At 46.1% G+C, this 19,205-nt stretch overlaps 1 protein-coding gene across 6 annotated transcripts in view; it reads left to right on the top strand.

The window, feature by feature from the left end:
* ARNT2 (aryl hydrocarbon receptor nuclear translocator 2) overlaps positions 1–19,205 on the top strand; it is a 164,157-nt gene that overhangs the window by 45,941 nt on the left and 99,011 nt on the right. The window lies entirely within an intron of this gene.

Genomic DNA, 19,205 nt, shown 5'->3' with positions numbered 1-19,205 from the left:
TTTGGCTTTAGAGAACAAGCCACTTCCCCTCTAAACAAGGTTCTGTTTGGGTAAGTTGAAGAAACCCCTGTCGGAGCTAGGCTGTTGGGAATCAGGAAGGCAGGTTTGAGAAGGGTGGGAGAGGTGCTCTGCACAGCCAGTCTTTCCCAACTCCCAAGAATAGTGTATCTCTGTCCTGGATTAAGTGTGGGGAGGTTAGGAGGTTAAGTTCTCTGAAATGACTCAAAATACATATTTTCCATCCCATCAAAAATGTATGTGAATTAGACTTGAGACCGCTAAATCTTGCTTTAAATCCGTGCAGAGATTTAACCATATAAAAGAGCCATTGGTGCCTTTTCTTATAATACGAAGGACCAACCACCTCCTAAAGATCAACTTCTGCATTCTCATTTTTGTATCATGGCTTTACTTGAAACAAAAAAATATCCAAGTAATGCCTGAAAAACATTTATTACTGCTTTGTAGATAAGGTGTTTAAATTTCCAGCTCTTAAAACTGTGGTTCTCAATCTTAGTGCACATCAGAATTCAGTTGGTTCTTTTAAAAATTCTAATGCTGAGCCTCTCTCCATTTCTCTGAATTCAGTAGCTATGCTGCAGTGAAGCTTGGGCATCTGTCTTTTTCAAAGCAACCTGGGTGATTCCAGTGTGAACCAGAGGTTGAGAACTACTGCGCCGCAATGTGACCCCCGCCAAAAAAAGTCATATATAAACAATATATCCCAATCTTATCTAGGAGAGATTTTTTTTAATTGTTTTAATTTATTACCACCAACAAACAAAATGTTAAAAATGTAACCAACAGCACAACTGAAAAAAATGTGCAGCATCAACATTTCAAACCCTCTCTGGGAGAGGGTTGAGTTCCAAATGAAGAACCTTGTATCCTAACTTTGATGCTCAAGAAGTGAATTGACAAAGATGTTTTTCCTCCTTCTATAAAAGGAAACAAAACAAAAATAACCAAGAAGTAGTATTGTTTTGAGGAAGATATAATTATTCTGATTTACTTTGGGATGTTTGAAATGACAAATGGAATCATTGCTTCCTGCTGGTATGATTTAGATTTCAGTAATCACCTCACGTGACTGTCATATTTTGTAATGCTTTGGTTAAAAATAGCTAGATTGCAAAAGTCCCAGCACGATCAAGAAAATTAAAATAGTTTCCTTTTGCTTCACCAAAGCAAGACACATTTCCTCTGATATGTCATGACTCATGCCAAATGGTTAAATAAAAATGCACATATAGCACCAATCTTTCCTGTTTATTGCTTTTTCAGTCGACACTAATTGAGGAAAGCATCTGCATCCGATTTTCCCTTTATTTTCATAGATTCTTTCTTTATACTCCAACGCGAAGCCTCACTGCCAGCCGTTGACTTGGGCAGTGATCCGATGCATGGCTTTGTTTACTGCTTTTGGGTGATGACTTAAATTACTCTCACCGAGCTATTTACAATGCTGTTCTTTAACCCTGAGGGGTCACATATTCTGAGGACCTAGAATCACAAGGGCTCTGCATTGTGGGGGAGTCACACAGGCTGATTCTTGTCTTGGTCCTATAGCTTCTTCTAGAACATGGCCATGAAGTGGCCTCTGACTGTTTTTATTTTTTAATATCCGCAGTGGCAGAACTGGCCACCTCAGGAGACAGCCCTTTCTACAGTGGAACAATATACTGTACTCACTTTGAAGTCTCTTCCAATGATCCCTGCCACTGTCAGACAGTGCAACTCACATTATGTGGTTGGCCTGGGAATCAGCAGACGGGTGGACTCACTGATGGCCAAGGGGGTGCACTAAGGGCATGGAATTTAGAGACATTTTGCCTGAGTTTGAGTCCTGCTTTTTCTCCTGACCTGCTGTATGATCTTGGACAAGGTGTAGGTTCTCCCTGAGCCTCCAGGTCCTCATCGGGGCTGGTGTGAAGTTGGTGTCCAAGACAGTGCCTGACAGGTCCCAGGTACTCGTAAATGCGCGACTCCTTCCTTCCTCTTCCATAGATGCCTTTGTCTCAGGGGGTGTTCCCTAGACGTGAAGACTTTTGTGAGTACTCTAGGGAGAAAGTGATGAGGGAAAAGATAGTAGGTCAGGACAGGCAGAGGAAAAGCCAGGCAAAGATGTGGTTCTGGAGAGTTCAGCCTCAGCCTGGTCCACAGAGATGGAGCTCAGGAGTGTCACGAGTGGTCGTCACACAGTTCATTCCTCCTGAAAGCAAGGGAGGCGGGCTTTGCAACCCCATTCTGATCAGTAACTGGTCACAGGCCTTGAGGGATAGGTGTAACTCCCAGACAACATTCAGTCAGGCGGCTTTCCCGACCAGCTTCCAGAGAAGGTACAGGTGCAAGCCACCTGCCAAAGAACCTGCTGCAGAGGAGGAGCATCTGCCAGCCAAACAGATGCAAGAGACCCAGAAGATCTAGCCAGGATATTGGCAGTGTCTACTGTAGCCTTCAAAGTAAGGAAGCCCATGGGTGGAGCTGATGGCCTTGGGCTTGCCACAAGAGCCTCTGAGGTCTGCCCAAGACAGCCTGACAATGTAAGGAGCCCCGCCTTGTGGAATTGGGCACCATGGTCCCACCTCTCTTCAGGGCTGGCAACAGCCTGGCCCAAGACAGACCAGCCCCAATGGGTTGGCTACTAGGTCTCATAGATGGAGGGGAAAGCTCTTGAAAGGAAGCAAATTGCATGTCTTTGTTTAATCCCACAAATAGCTATTCAGTCTGCATCTCTAGGCTGGAAACTGAAGATGCAGCAATGGGTGACACAACTGTGATCACTGTCCATGATGAAGCTTTCTGTATGGGTGGGGTAAATGGACAAACACATGATCGTGCGATTAATATAGAATTAAATTGGTGGTGTGTTCTAAGGGAAGAGAACAGGAAGCTATGGGACAGTAACAGGGGCCCCTGAGTCATGCAGCAGGGGTGGTAGGGAGAGTTCAGCAGGGAAGAGTCTCTCAAGGGAAATGTCTGTTAAGCTGAGAACAAATGGGAATTAACAATTTGTGGGGGTCATGGGGAACAGGGGGCAGAGAAGGTGGTGGAGAGTGGGGAGGTGAGGAAGTCCATGGAGTGTGATGATATGGAAAGGCTGGGCCCAGTGACAGCCACAGAGGACCACTGTGTATTTAGAATTTACTCACAGTGCATGAAGCAGTCCCTGAAAGGATGTTAACAAGATCTAATTTGCATTTTTATACATAAAGACTGTTCTGGTTGCTCGAAAGGAAATGGGTATTTTTTTGAGGGGGGGAATCCAAAAAGAGAGAGAGCTAATATTTACATACTATGTAAAGTGACTTCACAAATATTTCTCACTTAATCCTCAAGACAGCTTTTTCTTTCTTTCTTTTTTTTTTTTTTTTGGTATATGAATATTCAGTTGTTCTGGCCCCTTTGTTGAAAACATTGTCCTTCCTCCACCAAATTGCCTTTGCACACCTGCTATCTACATGCATACATGTCTGTTTCTGAACTCTCTATGCTTACCCTACTGGTTCAGGATATCTTGATTATTATAGCTTTATCATCTTCATATCAGAGAGTGTTAGTCCTTTAACTTTGTTCTTGTCCAATCTCTCAGGGATTACTGTCCTTCACTTCCTGAAGTCCAATGTTTGAGAACTATTGCTCTATAGGTTGTGTTGGGTGTTAGATTGTTTCAAAAGGAAAGGTCATCCTGGCTCCTATAACTCATCTTGGTTGGAAGCAGAGGTCCTTAAGCTTTTTCTTTGAATGCCTCTCCTCAGCCTCCTGCTGACCCTGCATTTTGTGCAATCATCTGGCTGTCTTCTCTAGGAATCTTAGCCTTTTGGTTGCCATGTTTGTCTCCTTTTTCTTTTGCTTTTGCTTTTATTTCTGGGGAAATTTCTAAAAGATTTCTTTTAATTCATTGATTGAGTTCTCAGCAGTATCATTTTATACTGTCTCCATTTGGGTGTTCTGTTCTGAAATCATGGTTTTAATTTGAAAGCAATCTTTCCTGGTCTCAGGTTATTATTTTTTATTTATGAAACATCTCCTTAAGTATCACAGAGACTTAGTATTTCAACATATTGTCTTCTGTTTATCAGTGTCTTCTTCTGCTTTCTGCTGCTATAGCAGGCTAGGTAATTTATAATGAACATAAATGTATTTGGCTCATGGTTCTGGAGGCTGGGAAGTCCAAGAGCATAGCATCAGCGTCTGGCAAGAGCCATAGTGGAAGGCAAGAGAGTGAGTGAGCACAAAGAGACTGAACTCACCTTTATAACAAACCAACTCTTGTGATAACGGTGCTAATTCATTCGTAAGGGTAGAGTTCTCATGACTTGATCACCTCTTAAAGGTTCCACCTCTCAACACTGTTGCACTGGGGATTATGCTTCCAACACATGAACTTTAGGGGACACCCTTGAACCAAAGCAAGAGGGGTGGTTTGTTCTGACTTTCAGATCACTTCTTTTTTTTTAACATACTGAATCTTTTAATATATTCAACTGTCCTCTTTTACTCCCTTTTATTCATCCTAAATTTCTAACATTTATTAACACTTGAAATGGTTACAGTTAGTGTCTATTTCTTTTCTTTCTTTTTTTTTTTTTTTGAGTCAGGGTCTCACTCTGTTACCCAGGTTAGAGTGCAGTGGCACACTCATGGCCACCACAGCCTTGACCTGCTGGGCCCAGGCAATCCTTCCACCTCAGCCTTCCAAGTAGCTAGAACTACAGGCACGCACCACCATGTCTAGCTAATTTTTTTATTTATTGTAGAGATGAGGTCTCACCAATTGCCCAGGCTGGTCTTGAACCTGTGGGCTCAGGCAATCCTCACTTCGGCCAGAGTGCTGGGATTATAGGTATGAGCCACCACACCCAGCCTGTTAGTGTCTATTTCTTTGAAACAGTACAGCTATCTTGTAGCCGTCCCAGAGGCAGCCCTCTGTTTTGGTCATGGTCACCTGAAGTTAGCAGAGCCATTGCCTACTCTTCTAATGGGAATGCGCCCCTCAGAAGCAGTCCTTCCCCGTCTCTGGATGGCAGGTTGGCTGCTAAGTCAGGGTGGTGTAAAGGCTCTGCCCCTGGCCTCTCTGTGTCCAGACCCTGGGCCACTGGTTCTCTGCATCCTGATTTCCTGTTCTCTGTCTTCTGCCTGGAGTTCTGGAAACTTCTGTTTGGAAACTCTCTCACTTCTTTCCCAGGCATGTTGTTCCTTGTATTTGTTGACCGCAGATTACTCCTATTCACTTCCATCCCATCCGAGGTGTACTGAGTTTTGCAAAAATTCTTCAATTTTCCTCAGATATACTTAAACCCTTTCTGCATTTTTTCTGCTTGGATGCAGATTTTTCTTGCTATTTTTGTATCTTTTAAAAATCATTTTATTAGTAAATTGTAAAGGAGAGGAGGCACAACCTAAAATTGCCTTCTTGAACTCCCTGTCGGCCTGGTCTCCTGCCGTACACCAGGCTGCCTTTCTACAGCCAAGGAGGGTAAATCATTCACCGTTAAAATTAATTAAAACCCTCAGGCTTGCATTTCTGGCATTTTTGTAGCATGATACCCCAAGAGGAATGTATTTCTTTAAATCACACTTCAGCATATTCCAAACAGGATGAAGAATTTGTACTTTTGTCTACAGATTAAATAGGAGAAGAGGTGTGGACCGTGGGGGACTGTGGGTGATGATTTTATAATGAACAGCAGAGCAGCAGGCAGCAGCAGGCACACCCGTGATCCCAGTCACGTTGGGAATGCGAGTGCAGGAGAAAGCGGAGATGTTCTGGGGTTCTTCAGGGTGCTGCCTGAGCCCAGCTGTTGTCCTGGCAGAGGTGGTATGGCCTGCCCCCCACTACCCGTGATGGGATTCTCTGCCCCTTGGTATGGTCATATCCCCAAATGTTCCAGTCTCAGTCTTCTCACTGCTCATGTGATGCTTTTCTCTTGGATGCTCTTTGCAAATATTTGCTGCCCTCCTGGTGCCATTCTGCTGCCTGCTTCTTGCCTAGTTAGCGTCTCATTAGCACCTTCCCCAGATGGCAGGGTGGGGGGACAAAGGGAGTGACATGCAAACCAGACTGCTTGGCAGAGAGCCTCGTTTTGAGTGTCTGTAGGGCCTATTAGTCACAGTGCTCTGTCCATTTTGCCAGTCTAGCCAGACACCCCTGGGAACCTTTATTTTGCTTTTGTTATTCCTCGACCACAAGCTAGAGTCCTAACCTGAATCTCAGCTGCCATCTTGGTCAGGAAGGAAAGAGGGCCCAGAGTGGGGATGGTTCTCCACAAACCCATCCCTACTCTCTGAAAAATTTTCTCTATGGGTCATCTGGGAGCCCATTCTGTCCAGGGATAATGCTTGTTAAAGCCAACTGTCTTCTTCCCAGCACTCTCTGTGTAGACAAACGTTCCCCTCAGATAGCCGATGCTCAGGTTCCAAGGCAGGATAGAAATGCTAATCTTACAAGTTTCTGTTCCTAAAATCTAAATTACTTATATTATTTTTTTTTTTTTGAGTTGGAGTCTCACTCTCTCGCCCGGACTGGAGTGCAGTGGCCGCTCCTGGCCACCGCAGCCTCGACCTGCTGGGCTCCGGCAATCCTTCCGCCTCAGCCTTCCAAGTAGCCGGAATTACAGGCATGCGCTACCACACCAGGCTGATTTTTTGATTTATTGTAGAGATGAGGTCTTGCTGCCCAGGCGGGTCTCGAACCCACGGGCTCAGCCTCCCAAAGGCACAGGATTACAGGCTGAGCCACCGAGCCCAGCTACTTATATTCTTATACTGAGAACACAAGTTATATGAATTTCCCCAGGCAGTTCTGGGAAGGGAGAAGTTTTGCTTTCGCAATGTGATGTGGCCTTTGCAAATACACTCAGTATTTATTGCCAACAACATGAAGGGCTGGATGGGTCTGTCGTAAGCACATTTCTTACACATCCTGAGTCTCTGGCTTTCCTGCCTTTGTGAGAAACAGCAGAACTGTCTTGAGAGCTTGACTCCACTGTTTCTCCTTCCCAGGCCTTCCTGGAGCACTTTGCCCTGGGACTGGGCCCCAGCCCACCTCTCCAGCCTCTCTCCCACTGAGCTCCAACCAAACAGAACTTTGCCCTGTTCTCAGACCCCTCCCTGCATGTTCCCACACCTTGCTCTTGGCCTGGACATCCTTCCCCTACAGCTCCATCTGTCTGAATTTCCAGGGCCCTTTTAACACCTCCTCTTGAAGGAAGCTTTCCCTGATACCCCCTTTGCTGTCTCTGACACAAAGCACTCCCTGTATACCTGTTCTGGGCTAGCTTTGTACTTTGTGTAGACTTCTTCTACCCCCAGTTGAGTTGGTTTCGTAGGTAGGTGGGTAGAATGTCTTACTTCCTCCAGACTGTGCTGCTTTGCTTGGCATTGAAGCATACACATAGTAGTTCCTGTTAGATGGAGTCAGTGAGTCTATTCTTGCTCTCCACAACTTCTACATGTATATGAACTTCTGTGCACCCTCTTTGGGCCATATTACTTTGGGGAAAAAAATCTATTGTTCCGTGACTTACTTCCATGCCAAGGGGTGGGACTGGGCTGTCTTTTGTAGTCCACTCCTCTCTGAACTCACCATGTGCCCAGCACCCTTCTCTCCCCTCCCAGTTGTGCACAGTGTTTGTGACATGGGAGAACCCTGTTCAGCACATGTCTGGGTGGGTAGAGCTTAACACAGCCTGAAACTCCAGCTGGGAAGCAAACTGCACTGGGTTGCTGCCATTAAACCTTGTGTCCTTTCTTAAAACCCCTTCCAGATCCAAGTGCCAGTGTCAGTGTCCTTACATGAATAAATAGTTCTGAACTGGCCAGTGGGACATGTATAACTGCCATTCACTGGATGTCACCAGCCTTTCCCTGCCTGGATAACCACATAGAGCCAGGAAAAAGGAAATGCATTGGTTGATCAGTGGCCCAGTTTACTGGGGAGGTCAGTACTGACTGCCTCTTGGTTGTTGAGAAGACGTCAGGAGTTCAGCTTTTAAAAACTTGAGATTCCTACTGCCAAAGGAAAATGCCATTAGACTTGAAGTGGGGGGAATTGCTTTGAGGGAGAAGCCATAGTCCTAAATCTTCCAGAATCCTTTGGGAAATAGGAAAGAAAGACATATGAGGCATTTGTAGGCACATGTCAGGAGTTGTAATTGGGCCACTGAATAGTTGTGACAGCTTAGCCCCCACAGTGGGTGGCTGTGATTCAGGACAGAGCTATTGGACACCAATGTGTGTGAGATGCTCTGGCTTGAGGGACACAAAGACACTCAACCCTTGGCCAGCTGTGTTCACAGAGTTTGTGATCCAGGAAGGGGGTAAGCCACATGCCTCAGTAGTAGTAATGGTGGGGACCAGGGTGGGTAGTGTGCTAAAAGGCCTCCAAGGTTCCCACCCTCTGGCTAGTCAGTCAAACATGATTCTAGGTACTGCTGCAAAAGGATTTTGCTGATATAATTAAAGCAACAAGTCAATTGAGCTTAAAATGTAGAGGTGATCCAGATAGGCATGACCCAAACAGGTAGATCATTTAAAAGCAGAACATATTATATGACTGGTGACAGAGGGGGATACTGGGAAGATGTAAGGCGCAAAAAGAATTCAGTAGGCAATTGCTGACTTGGAAGTTAGGGTTCAGGGGACATGAGCAAGGACCTATGAGTGGCTGCCTAGCATGACCCCTGGCCAACAGCCAGTAAGGACATGAGCACTTCAGCCCAACATCTGCAAGGAACTGAATTCTGCCAACAACTAGAATGAGGTCAGGGGCACATTCTTCCCTAGAGCTTCCAGGTAAGAGCCCAGGATGCCAACACCCTGATTTTGTCCTTATGAGACCCTCAGCAGAGAACCCAGCCAACAGTGAGCTAATAAATGGGTGCTGTTTTAAGCTGCCCAGTTTGTGGGAATTTGCTACAAGGCCATAGAAATGAATACAGGTGCCATGCTGTCAAGGACAGCAGCATTCCCTGGAGATTCGCAGAGGAATCCTGGCCCCAAGAAGCTCACAGCACACCATGGCCTTTTGGTGGCTGGATGTTGATTTGAAATGGTGAAGCAGTGTTGCCAAAAAAGTCATCATGAGTGTATTCTTGCTGAGGAAAGCATGACAAAGAAAGACCATCTTGCTACAGCAAGAATTTAAGAGAGAAGGGGAAAGGAACATTTCATGTTGTGACTCCACCTTCCAAGTGTTTCCATCAAGCTGGCCATCTGAACAAGGCTCCTGTGGTGCTCCTGGTGCAGTGTTAGCCTTGGTGCAGTGTAGTCGGAACAGGGTGAGGTACAGCCAGCCACTCCATCCGGGGCCCTTGGAAAGCATTTCTTTGGAAGAAAGGCACTTTTGGACTCTACTGGAGTATGAACTCCCCCTTAATAAACCAGAATGAACTTTAACCCCAAGTAACCACATCCTGCTGTACCCCCTCCTTCCTGCCTGGGAACCCGGTGCTGCATGGATGGCACACCATTTTTTTCCAAGGGACTGTTGGAGCACAGCCCCCTGCAAAATGTAGTCCTATCCAGGAGCAGAGAAGAGTTTGAGGAAGGGACAGGAGGAGGGCTATGTGGGCTTGAATCTCTCCACCTCTTTAGGGTGGGATCTATCTCTCACTCTGATTTCTTTTTTGTTTCTACCTTGCAAAGAGTGACCATCTAGTATATATAGATGTCCAAGTCAGCACACTGGGAGAGTGAGAAGAGGCCCCACTAGTGACTATGCTAGGACACTAGACTAAAGCTGGCCTGTGCCAGACAAAACTGGAAGGTATAGTCACTCTAACCATGCCTGCCTGCCCTGAGGAGGGCTGCCTCTCCTGTAACTTCGCCCACGTATGAGTGCAGACCCACTACCCTGACTCTCCTAGAAATGACTGAGATAGGCTGAAATGACCCAAAGGTCATTATTAAATCAAAAGCAAAAACTAAAAAGCAATAAACAAATACACAGAAAGAATTAGGGGGAAAAAAAAAAGATTTTCCCAGTCTAGGTTTCCAATCCTGAGCAGCCACAGGCTGGCCACAATCCCATGCAGATAGCTGACCTCCTGTCCTCTCACTGCCTGTCTGCTTCTGTTTGGTGGGTGCTGTCTTATTTTCTGCCTTGGTGAGTGGTCTCCTAACTCCCCAGAGCAGTTGTACTGTGAAGAGTATGGCCTCTGCACTCAGACAGCCCTTGTTGAAATGCTGACTCCTGACTCCTCAACTGCGAGACAACCTTGGCTGAGTAAGTGTCTCTGGGCTTCAACTTTTTTCCTGGGAAGAATACAGACCAGCAGGGGCTTCTGAGGAGGGGGCATTGCCCAGGGTGCCAGCAATGGGAGCTGCGTTGTTCGTAGAGTATTCAAAAACAATAACAGAACTTACTAAAAGGTGATCTGCTTTTTATTCTCACCATACCCCAGCAATTCTTGGCATATCAAGGATCAAATATTTCTCCTCTATGGGGCTGGCCACTCCTAAGGCCTTTCTTCTCCATCCACCTGGCTCTGCAGCCACTGTGACCCACTCTCTAGGGTTCTTATGCCCATCAAACAAAATACTGAAATATGTGTACAACATTTCAGAACAACTGGCCCTTAGTGGAGTGCTCAGTGAGTTAAAAGTCAATGCTCTTGTCCTTCTTTTTGAGTCAAAGGCCAAAGAGTATTGTGTTAGCCCGGGTTGTTTGGTTACAGGTGACAGAACCAAGTGCTGAAACAGAAACTACTTTAGACACAGAAAAAGGTAATGCAGTGGCACTTAAAGACTGGACACTAAGAAGGTGCTTATTTGCTGTTTTGTGTTTTTAATACTTTCTTGAAGTCAGTCTTGTTCTCTTAAACCCAATTCTCCATGAAGTTGAATCATTGCTGCTGAAAGAGCCATGCTCAGATTCCCAAAGAGAAAAGAAGGGGAAAGGTGGCCAAAGTCACAGTTTCCCTATGGAGGTCTCTGATTGGCCCAGTTAGAGATTGTCTTAATCCTGGGACCAATCACTATGGACAGAGGATAGGTGAAATACTGTGATTGGTCCAGCTTGTGTTAGGTACCCAGCCCTCAACTAATTATTATGGCCAAGGAGATAGGATCTTGTAAGAAGATGGCAACTCCTTTTTTTGTCTTTCATAAAGAAGAAATATCATGAGAGCTATTTTTCAAGAAAGGATTGTGGTGGAGGAGATAATGGATAGATAGGGTATGAGAGGTCCCTGTACAACTCTGCTGCCTATCCAGCGCTCTTTCTTTTGGTTTGTGAAGAAAATGGCCTGGCTGCAATCTGTGCATTGATGTATTTGTGCCTTCAGCCATTTCTAAACCCCTGCCAGAGATAATTACATCTGAGAAAAGTGTACTCAACTTCAGTAGTGGAAAGCCCATTCTCAGGACTCCAGAGTTTGTTCAGGAGCAAGCCTCAGGCACTCTGCTTGGATTCCTGTCCTGTGGCAGAGTGTTTTTTCCTGTGTGCACAGCTGCTATAGTGGCTGGGGTCAGTCTTCTGAGAATGAGAACACATTGTCACTGGAACCGTAACCAAAGCATCTTCCAGCCTCTGGGCCTTCATTTCAAGAGGACATGCATTTTTGGAACCACATCAAATATTGTCCATCATGGGGCCATCGTTTTGCTTTGCTTTTGTTCCTAATCATTTTCTCTTGTTTTCCTCCCTTGCTATCTTGGTTTTCCTCCTTTTTGAACCCAGATAAGATGTTTCCAGTTTTCTTAAGGATTCTTTTGATGAAATAATTCTAATTTATATTTGTATTTCTCTTGTAGCCTGGGGAGCATTTTTATGTGCACAAAGCCTTCTTTTGTGATCTTATCCAAGACAAACTTCTGATTCTTCTTTTTTAAAAAAGTTACTACTGACCATACTTAAAAATCATTTTACTGAAAACAATTACAGCAGGGACCTCTGCCCACAGAAAAAGATGCTCTGCCTTGTAATCTGTTTACAGTTTGTTCTTCTGAAGCAGGAGTCAATAAACGCCTTTTTGTAAAGGGTCAGATAGTAAATATTGTAGACTTTAGTGTTTGTCACACCACCCTTACTCTGCCATTGTAGTATGAAAGCACCCCTAGACCATAAATAAGTGAATGGGTGTGACTGTGTTTCAATAAAACGTTATTTACATAAACAGGTGGTGGGCCGGATTTGGGTTGTAGGCAATAGTTTGTTAACCCCTGTTACAAAGCATTTTATGCTCTTCAACTGTCTTAGAAAAATTATAGTTAAAAACTTTGGGGTGCGGTGGGTCATAATTCTCATTTTCATTTCATGCAGTAGAAAAATGGAATATCTGGAAATGTGTTGACATCAGAGTTCCGTATGAGCTCTAGAGGTAGACTAGGGTGTTGGTATTAACAGCCTTAAAAATATTCTCCTTATTCAATGCAGTGATTTCATTTTTGGGAATCCATCCTAAGATGGTTTGAATGGTTTTTTTTTGTACCTCAGTGGTGATAATCACCACAACACCATTTGCCATATAAAAAACCCTGGAAAACTTATGTCCAACAGTAAATTGTCTGCTTAAAATAGTATTAAAAGAGGCTTTAAAATGAGGTTTGAGATGAAATCCTTATGAGTTTGTGCTAAGTGACATGAAGTAGAAAAATATATACCATGAGACCTCAGTTAATTAAAATAAAGAGCAGCATGCATAGAAAAAGATTGACAGCAAATACACTTAAATGCTAACAGGGTTTCTCTCGAGAGAAGATTATCTGGGATTTTTACTTCCTGAGAATGTTTCTATGTGTGATTTTTCTAAAAAGACCGTGTTCACTTTAGAAAAATAAGTAGACCAAGTTCTACCACCTTTTGGCCTGAGGTAGTGCTCTGCACATTACTCCAGCATGACCTGGACACCCCCCTCCCTGGAAAAACCGAGAGGCAGAGGCAGAGCTGGCAACTGGCCATTGGAGACCCTTCCTGTCTGTGGCTCTCTGAGCCAAGAACTTGCCAGTCACTTGTACTCTGATTCTCTAGGGGGTGAGTTGAGCTCTTCAGGGTAAGTCTTGGAATTTTCACATAACCCTTCAAAGTAGGAACGTCTGATCCCATTTTCCAGTTGAGGAAACTGAGACGAGGAGAAATTAAGTGAACTGCTCAAAAGTTCCATAATGGGCCTACAGAGGAGTTGTCTCTTGGATCCTTGCCACCTTTTGCATTTGAAATAGCATATTTATTAATTTATGGACTTGCTAATGGTTCTCCTTTGTACACCAAACCCAGAATAATATCTGCTTGCACAGCTTCTGGTTGTGTTGGAAGACCTCTGAGGCCTCTTTGACAAAGCAAGCTGTTGTGCAACTTGAACCCTGTTTGCTCTGGCGACTGGGTACCAGTGCCGAAGAGAGAAGCTGTTCGCTTCTGGGCTGAAAGGAGGATGCTGATAAGACATCGAGTATTCAGGCACTAGTTCCTCCCTGAATTCAAAGAATAGGGGAAGTGAGAGGATGAGGAGTTTTGAAAGTTCTGGTCCAGCAGGGATGCTTGAATGTAAAATTTCAGATAAAGCAGTTATAGATGCCCCCAACTTTTCAGATGTGGTGGTACCAGGAGGTGGGCATGATGGAAGAGAATTGAGGAGGGAACATTCCAAGAAGGGGGCATGAGGTGAGCCTTCCACATGGACGCTGAAATCATGTAGGATGAAAGCAAGTCATGGGTTGAAGAGAAAGACTGTGAGTGCTGTGATGAGATATAAAAAGAAGGCAGAGGAGTTACTTTCCTGCTGGGAAAACTCTAGGAACAAAGAGGGCAACAGGTGGACGGGGCAGATATATTGAGTCTGGAAGAAGCCAGGGTTTATATGAGCTCAGAGGCATGCAGATTTGGAAGGACTTTGGGAACTGAAGAACAAAGAAAACCTCCCCCTCACCCCATGGCATGTGGGATGTGGGTGTGTGCACCCCTCTCCAGAGGGAGTGCTTCTGGGAAGTGGTGGGGCAAGCTGGTTTCTACTGAGGCAGGGGGTTGAATTGAGGGAATGTCTGTAAGAAGCTAAGGATATAGGAGTCGGCTTGTTTCAGAGTGGGTATTCTGGAGTGTACCTGGAGGAGGTTAGGAGCAAGGGGAGCAGGAGGCTTGGATCAGGGGTGAAGAGTACACAGAGCAGAGGGTGACTAGGGTTGCTGGTAGTTATGTCACTGGCCAAGGAGGGCAGGACCCATAGTGGGACCAGACCAGAGACAGGATAGCCAAAAAAAAAAAAAAGTCCTCCTGACCCAGTGGATGGGGCTATGGTTGGGGCAGGGACTCTGGAGGGAGCTAGCCTTCCAGGATGGATTGTTCCTCTAGGGACCTACTGGGAGTCAGCCCTAGGAGTCTAGGCCCAAGGTTCTAAGCAGATCCCAGGCTTCTGTGGGTTAGGAAAGATTAGGTTAGGAACAGTGTAAATAGCAGTAAGCACCCAGCCCCCCGGGGAGGATGGAGACTGATTCCCATTCCATGATGCTGGGGGTCTATCGCTCAGTGCCGCAAGATGGCCACTGGCCTTTATACCTCGCAACTGCTGTTAAATTTGTCAAAAGTTCAATTTACACACAGCCTTTCGGGAATACACCTACTGTATGAAGTCAGGTGCGCTGTCATTCCAGAGGGGCCTGGAAAGGGGGCTTATTGTGTCCGAGGTAACCAGAGAAGCGCATGGAGAAATAAACGATGAAGCAGTTGTCGCTCAGGGTCATGGCAGCAGATCATGGAAATGTGTTTTCTCATTTCCTCATGTTCTCCCCTCTCATGTGCAACGCAGCTGGGATTTATTTTCAGAGCACACTCTGGAATCCGCCAGACCCACGCACTGGCTGGCTTCACAGCTGAAACCATTTGCCATTTGGTAGATGATAAAGCGAGTGACAATTTACACTAACAACAGCCATAGAAAGACGCCATCCGTGAAGGAGACAGACAGGTGTCAAAGCTGGGGCAGCAGACAGCACACTGTCAGCAGATGCTGGGGCCTCCTCTGCACCCACCAGCTACAGCTCCTGGCAGACTGTGAGCCGGGCCTTTGCACTGAGTTGAATTCTGGTCTACACCTCCTGCTCAAAGGTGTGCTCATCAGTAGTGATCATGATGGCAAGTGCTGGTCTTTGCAGAGCACCGTGCATCCTCAGAACCCTAGCCCACGAGGGAAGGGAAGGTGCCCAGTCCAGCGGTTGCTGGGGTATGGAGGAGAGTGAGCAGACCAGGTGTGATCCCAGACCTTCAGTGCCTAATACAGTTCTGGCACCGAGTGACAGAGCCAGTCCTGGGAGAGCACAGCATGCAGCAGAGTGTGACCACAGAGAGGCGACCACCCTGTTTTGCACATATTCTTCCAACCCTCCCTCCTTTTGGAGCAGTGGGACCCAGGCTTGTAGAGGTGTCTTCTCCAAGGGCCTTTTGATTTCAAATGAGGGAAACCCATTTGAAACCCTATTTACTGCAGAAGGGCGGGTCTCCGGCCACTCTCTCACTCTGACTTGTGCTTTATTGTTCTTAGCACTTAGTTCAATTTAACAATCTATTCTAGTGTAGTCTAGTTTATTCTTTGGTTTTGTTGTTGTCCTATCTCTCACCCATTAGGATATAATGCCCTTTGCCTCTTTAATTCTTTGTGGTTAGAGCAGTACTGGGCATGTTGTATGTGCTGAATAAATATTTATGAAGTGACGACTGAGATGACAACTTGGTAGGTAGGAGTCAGGCAAAGGGAAGGGGTTGCTCGGGGCAGAAGGAGCTGCTGAGAAGCCTGAGCATGTTGGGGAGTGATGAGTAAGTCCATGTAGCCAAGGCCTGGGTGGAGCTACGGGGGGTGCCTGGTGTGGGCTGGGAGGTGTGACAGGTGAGCAGGGATGGGAGCTCACAGACCCATTATACTGGGCATGGGACTTGAATTTTACTGGCAACCAACAGTGGGGAGAACGAGAGGTTCTTGGGAAGGGGTGTGGTGGGATCTTTGGCTCCGAGTCAGCTAGAAACTTGCATTTATTGCTTGCCCCGTGTATGCAGATCACTTCTACGTATGTGGTATAACACTAACCTTGAAAACGAGATCTTACTCTTTCTGTTTGCAGAAGAGAAAATCATGGGCCATCAAAGCTAAGTCCTGGGGTCGCAGAAATGATAGAGCCACGATCCTTTTTGTGTGTTTTAAGTAAAGAATTCTGGTAGCATTGAAGGGGGCAAGGCCAAAGGAAGGAACGACTGCCCTGTTGCAGCTGTCCATGCAGAAATGCAGTGAGGGGGACAGATCTAAGGTGGAGGCTCTGCAGGCAGAGGAAGTGTACAAGACAGTGGCGTACCAAGATAGAGTTGACAGATACTGGTGACAGATCAGACACTGGAGTTTCTCATCATCATTATTTAATAAGCATTTATGGGCCACTTCCTGTGAATTGAGCAGAGTTTCAGTAATTTTGCAATATCAACTCATTTAGTGCTCTCAAAGACCACCCAAGGGGGAAGTACTATTTATTATTATCTTCGATTTTCAGATGAAGAAGCTGAAGCACAGAGATGTTAGGTAACTCACCCAGGATCTCACAGTGAGTGAAGAGGGCAGAACTTAAAGCTAGGCAGTCAAGTTCCAGATTCCGTGCTCTTAACTACTCAATTTCTAGAATGAGTGGTGGCACCAGTGACAAGGATGGGAAACTGGAGAAAGGCAGCTTTGGACAGGAAGACAAATTTGGTTTTGGATTCATGCAAAGTAAGGTGTCAGTGAGATGCCCAAAGGCAGTTGGACATGCAGGAGCTTCCAAGAGAAGTCTGACTGTGTTAAAAAAGATTATTCCTGACACTTGTTAACGATGGTAAGAAAGACTTTATCCAGCTGGGTGCAGTGGCTCACACTTATAACCCCATCACTTCGGGAGGCCAAGGCAGGAGGATTTCTTGAGCCCAGGAGTTCAAGACCATTCTATGCATCTATGCAGCATAGTGAGACCTTGTCTCCACCAAAAAAAAAAAAAAAAAAAAAAAGTAGCTAGGCATAGTGGCACCCACCTGTAGTCCCAGCTACTCAGCAGGCTGAGGTGGGAGGGTGAACCCAGGAGGTTGAAGTTGAGGCTGCAGTGAACCATGATTGTCCCACTGCGCTCCAGCCTGGGCAACAGAGCGAGACTCTGATAGAAAGAAAAAGGAATGAAGGAAGGAGGGAGGGAGGGAGGAATACTTTAGAAAGACAGGGGTGGAGGGGGGGAAGAAGGTAGAAAGAAAGATAGACTTTATCCAAGGGGAGATAGGAATCACTACTTAGGGAGAGAGATAGTAGACTCAGCTCCGACTTCCACAAGGGCAAGTGGGATTTATAACCAAGGTGCAGAGTCAATGGATGGAGAATTACTAAGAGGAAAATCAGGGGTCACAAAGATTCTTGCCAGATCTCAATAGAAGACAGGCCACAGTGATAAATATGGTCAGATACCAAGGGTAGGGGGTTTTTGCCAAACTGACTTTGCAGAATTCTTGCTCAGACTGGATTCTGCAAGGACAGAGAGGGAAGCCCAATGCTGGGTCTGGTCAAACAGAGGACTCAGAGGAGCCTAACTAGAGTTTTGGTCAAAGGAGAGAGACTTAGTTAACTGGAGTTGCACATCTGGATATCATCAATGTGTAGGAGGTGGTGGAACCCAAGGGTCCAGGAGGGGGAGTGAGAGAAATAAGAGCCAAGGTCCAGTCCTGGGAATGCCAACACAGGGAGGGAAAGGGCTGGGCTGAGGAAGCAGAGCCACCACCAGGACTGAGAACGAGCAAAGGAGAGGCTGGAGAAAGTGGTGTTCCCAGGCAAGAATGTTTCAAGACAGAGGGACATGATCAAGGACAAGGTCAAAGTGGAGGAGGACTAAAGAGTGTATACTGAACTTGGCAACAAAGACAGCCCTTGTGTCCTGGGCTAGAGCAGTATTCATGGAATCACAGCAGGTGGAGGGAGACTGCAGAGGGATGAGAAGACAGTGAGCACTGACAGGACCATCAGACTGCAGATACAGAGAGAAGACAGGAATTTCAGGGCCAAACAAAGTCTTTAGTTTGATTTCCCCCCCTAAGATGAAAGAGGTAGGACGGTGTTTAAATACTGGAGGGAGGCTGAGCTTAGTGGCTCAGCCTATAATCCCAGCACTTTGGGAGGTCGAGGCGAGTGGATTGCCTGAGCCTGCAGGTTTGAGACCAGCCCAGACAACTTGGAGAGACCTTGTCTCTACAATTAAAAAAAAAAAAAATAGCCAGGTGTGGTAGCATGTGCCTGTAGTTCCGGCTACTCGGAAGGCTGAGGTGGAAGGATCGCTGGAGCGCAGCAGGTGGATGCTGGGGTGGCCGTGAGCGTGCGTGCCACTGCACTCTAGCCTGGGCGAAGGAGTGAGACTCCAACTCAAAAAAATAAATAAATAAATGCTGGAGGGAATGGACAGTGGGGGAAGGGGGGGTTAGTGAGAAGTTAGAAATAGCTGAGTGGGAGTAGGTTAGTTGACAGCATAAAGCTCCCTTGGGGGTGGGGGAATACCCCTGAAATTCAGCACTTTGTTCTCTGAGATGAGAGCAAGGTGGGAGATGAATGCAGAGGAGGTGGAGGGACAGATGTGTGCAGATGATAGAGGAGAGAAAGGACACCGGGATAAGATCTATATTTCTTTTTTCCTTCCTTCCTTCCTTCCTTCCTTCCTTCCTTCCTTCCTTCCTTCCTTCCTTCTTTCCTTCTTTCCTTCCTTCCTGTCAGGGTCTAACTCTGTTGCCCAGGCTGGAGTGCAGTGGCACAATCACAGCTCACTGCCGCCTAGACCTCCTGGGCTCAGGTGATCCTTCAGCCTGAACCTCCCTAGTAGCTGGGACTATAGGCATACACCACCATGCCCAACTAATTTTATTATTTTTGTAGTGAGAAGTCTTGCTGTGTTGCCCAGGATGGTCTCAAACTCCTGACCTCAAACAGTCCTCCCACCTTGGTCTCCCAAAGTGCTGGGACTACCGCTGTGAGCCACCACACCTGGCCTAATGGCTGTATTTCCAATGTAGATTTCAATGTGGATGGGGATGCTCTTGTTGATGTCTGGGGAAGGTTTGGGAAGAGGAGGTGAAACTGACTTTTAGGTGCACAGTCAGCTGCTGGTGGCACAGCCCTGCAGCCCAGAAGATTGGTGCTAGAGGTTTAGATATAGGGTTATTATCCTCTACAGGTGACCTTCAAAGCCTTGAGTGGATAAAACTAAACTGGGGATGTGGAGAATGAGAAGAT

This window comes from Carlito syrichta, unplaced genomic scaffold, assembly GCF_000164805.1.
Source record: "Carlito syrichta isolate Samal-C Ts95f unplaced genomic scaffold, Tarsius_syrichta-2.0.1 Scaffold311694, whole genome shotgun sequence".
NCBI classification, from domain to species: Eukaryota; Metazoa; Chordata; class Mammalia; order Primates; family Tarsiidae; genus Carlito; species Carlito syrichta.
The sequence above is the reverse complement of the archived record's forward strand: the minus strand, read 5'-3'. Positions and strand labels throughout refer to the sequence as shown.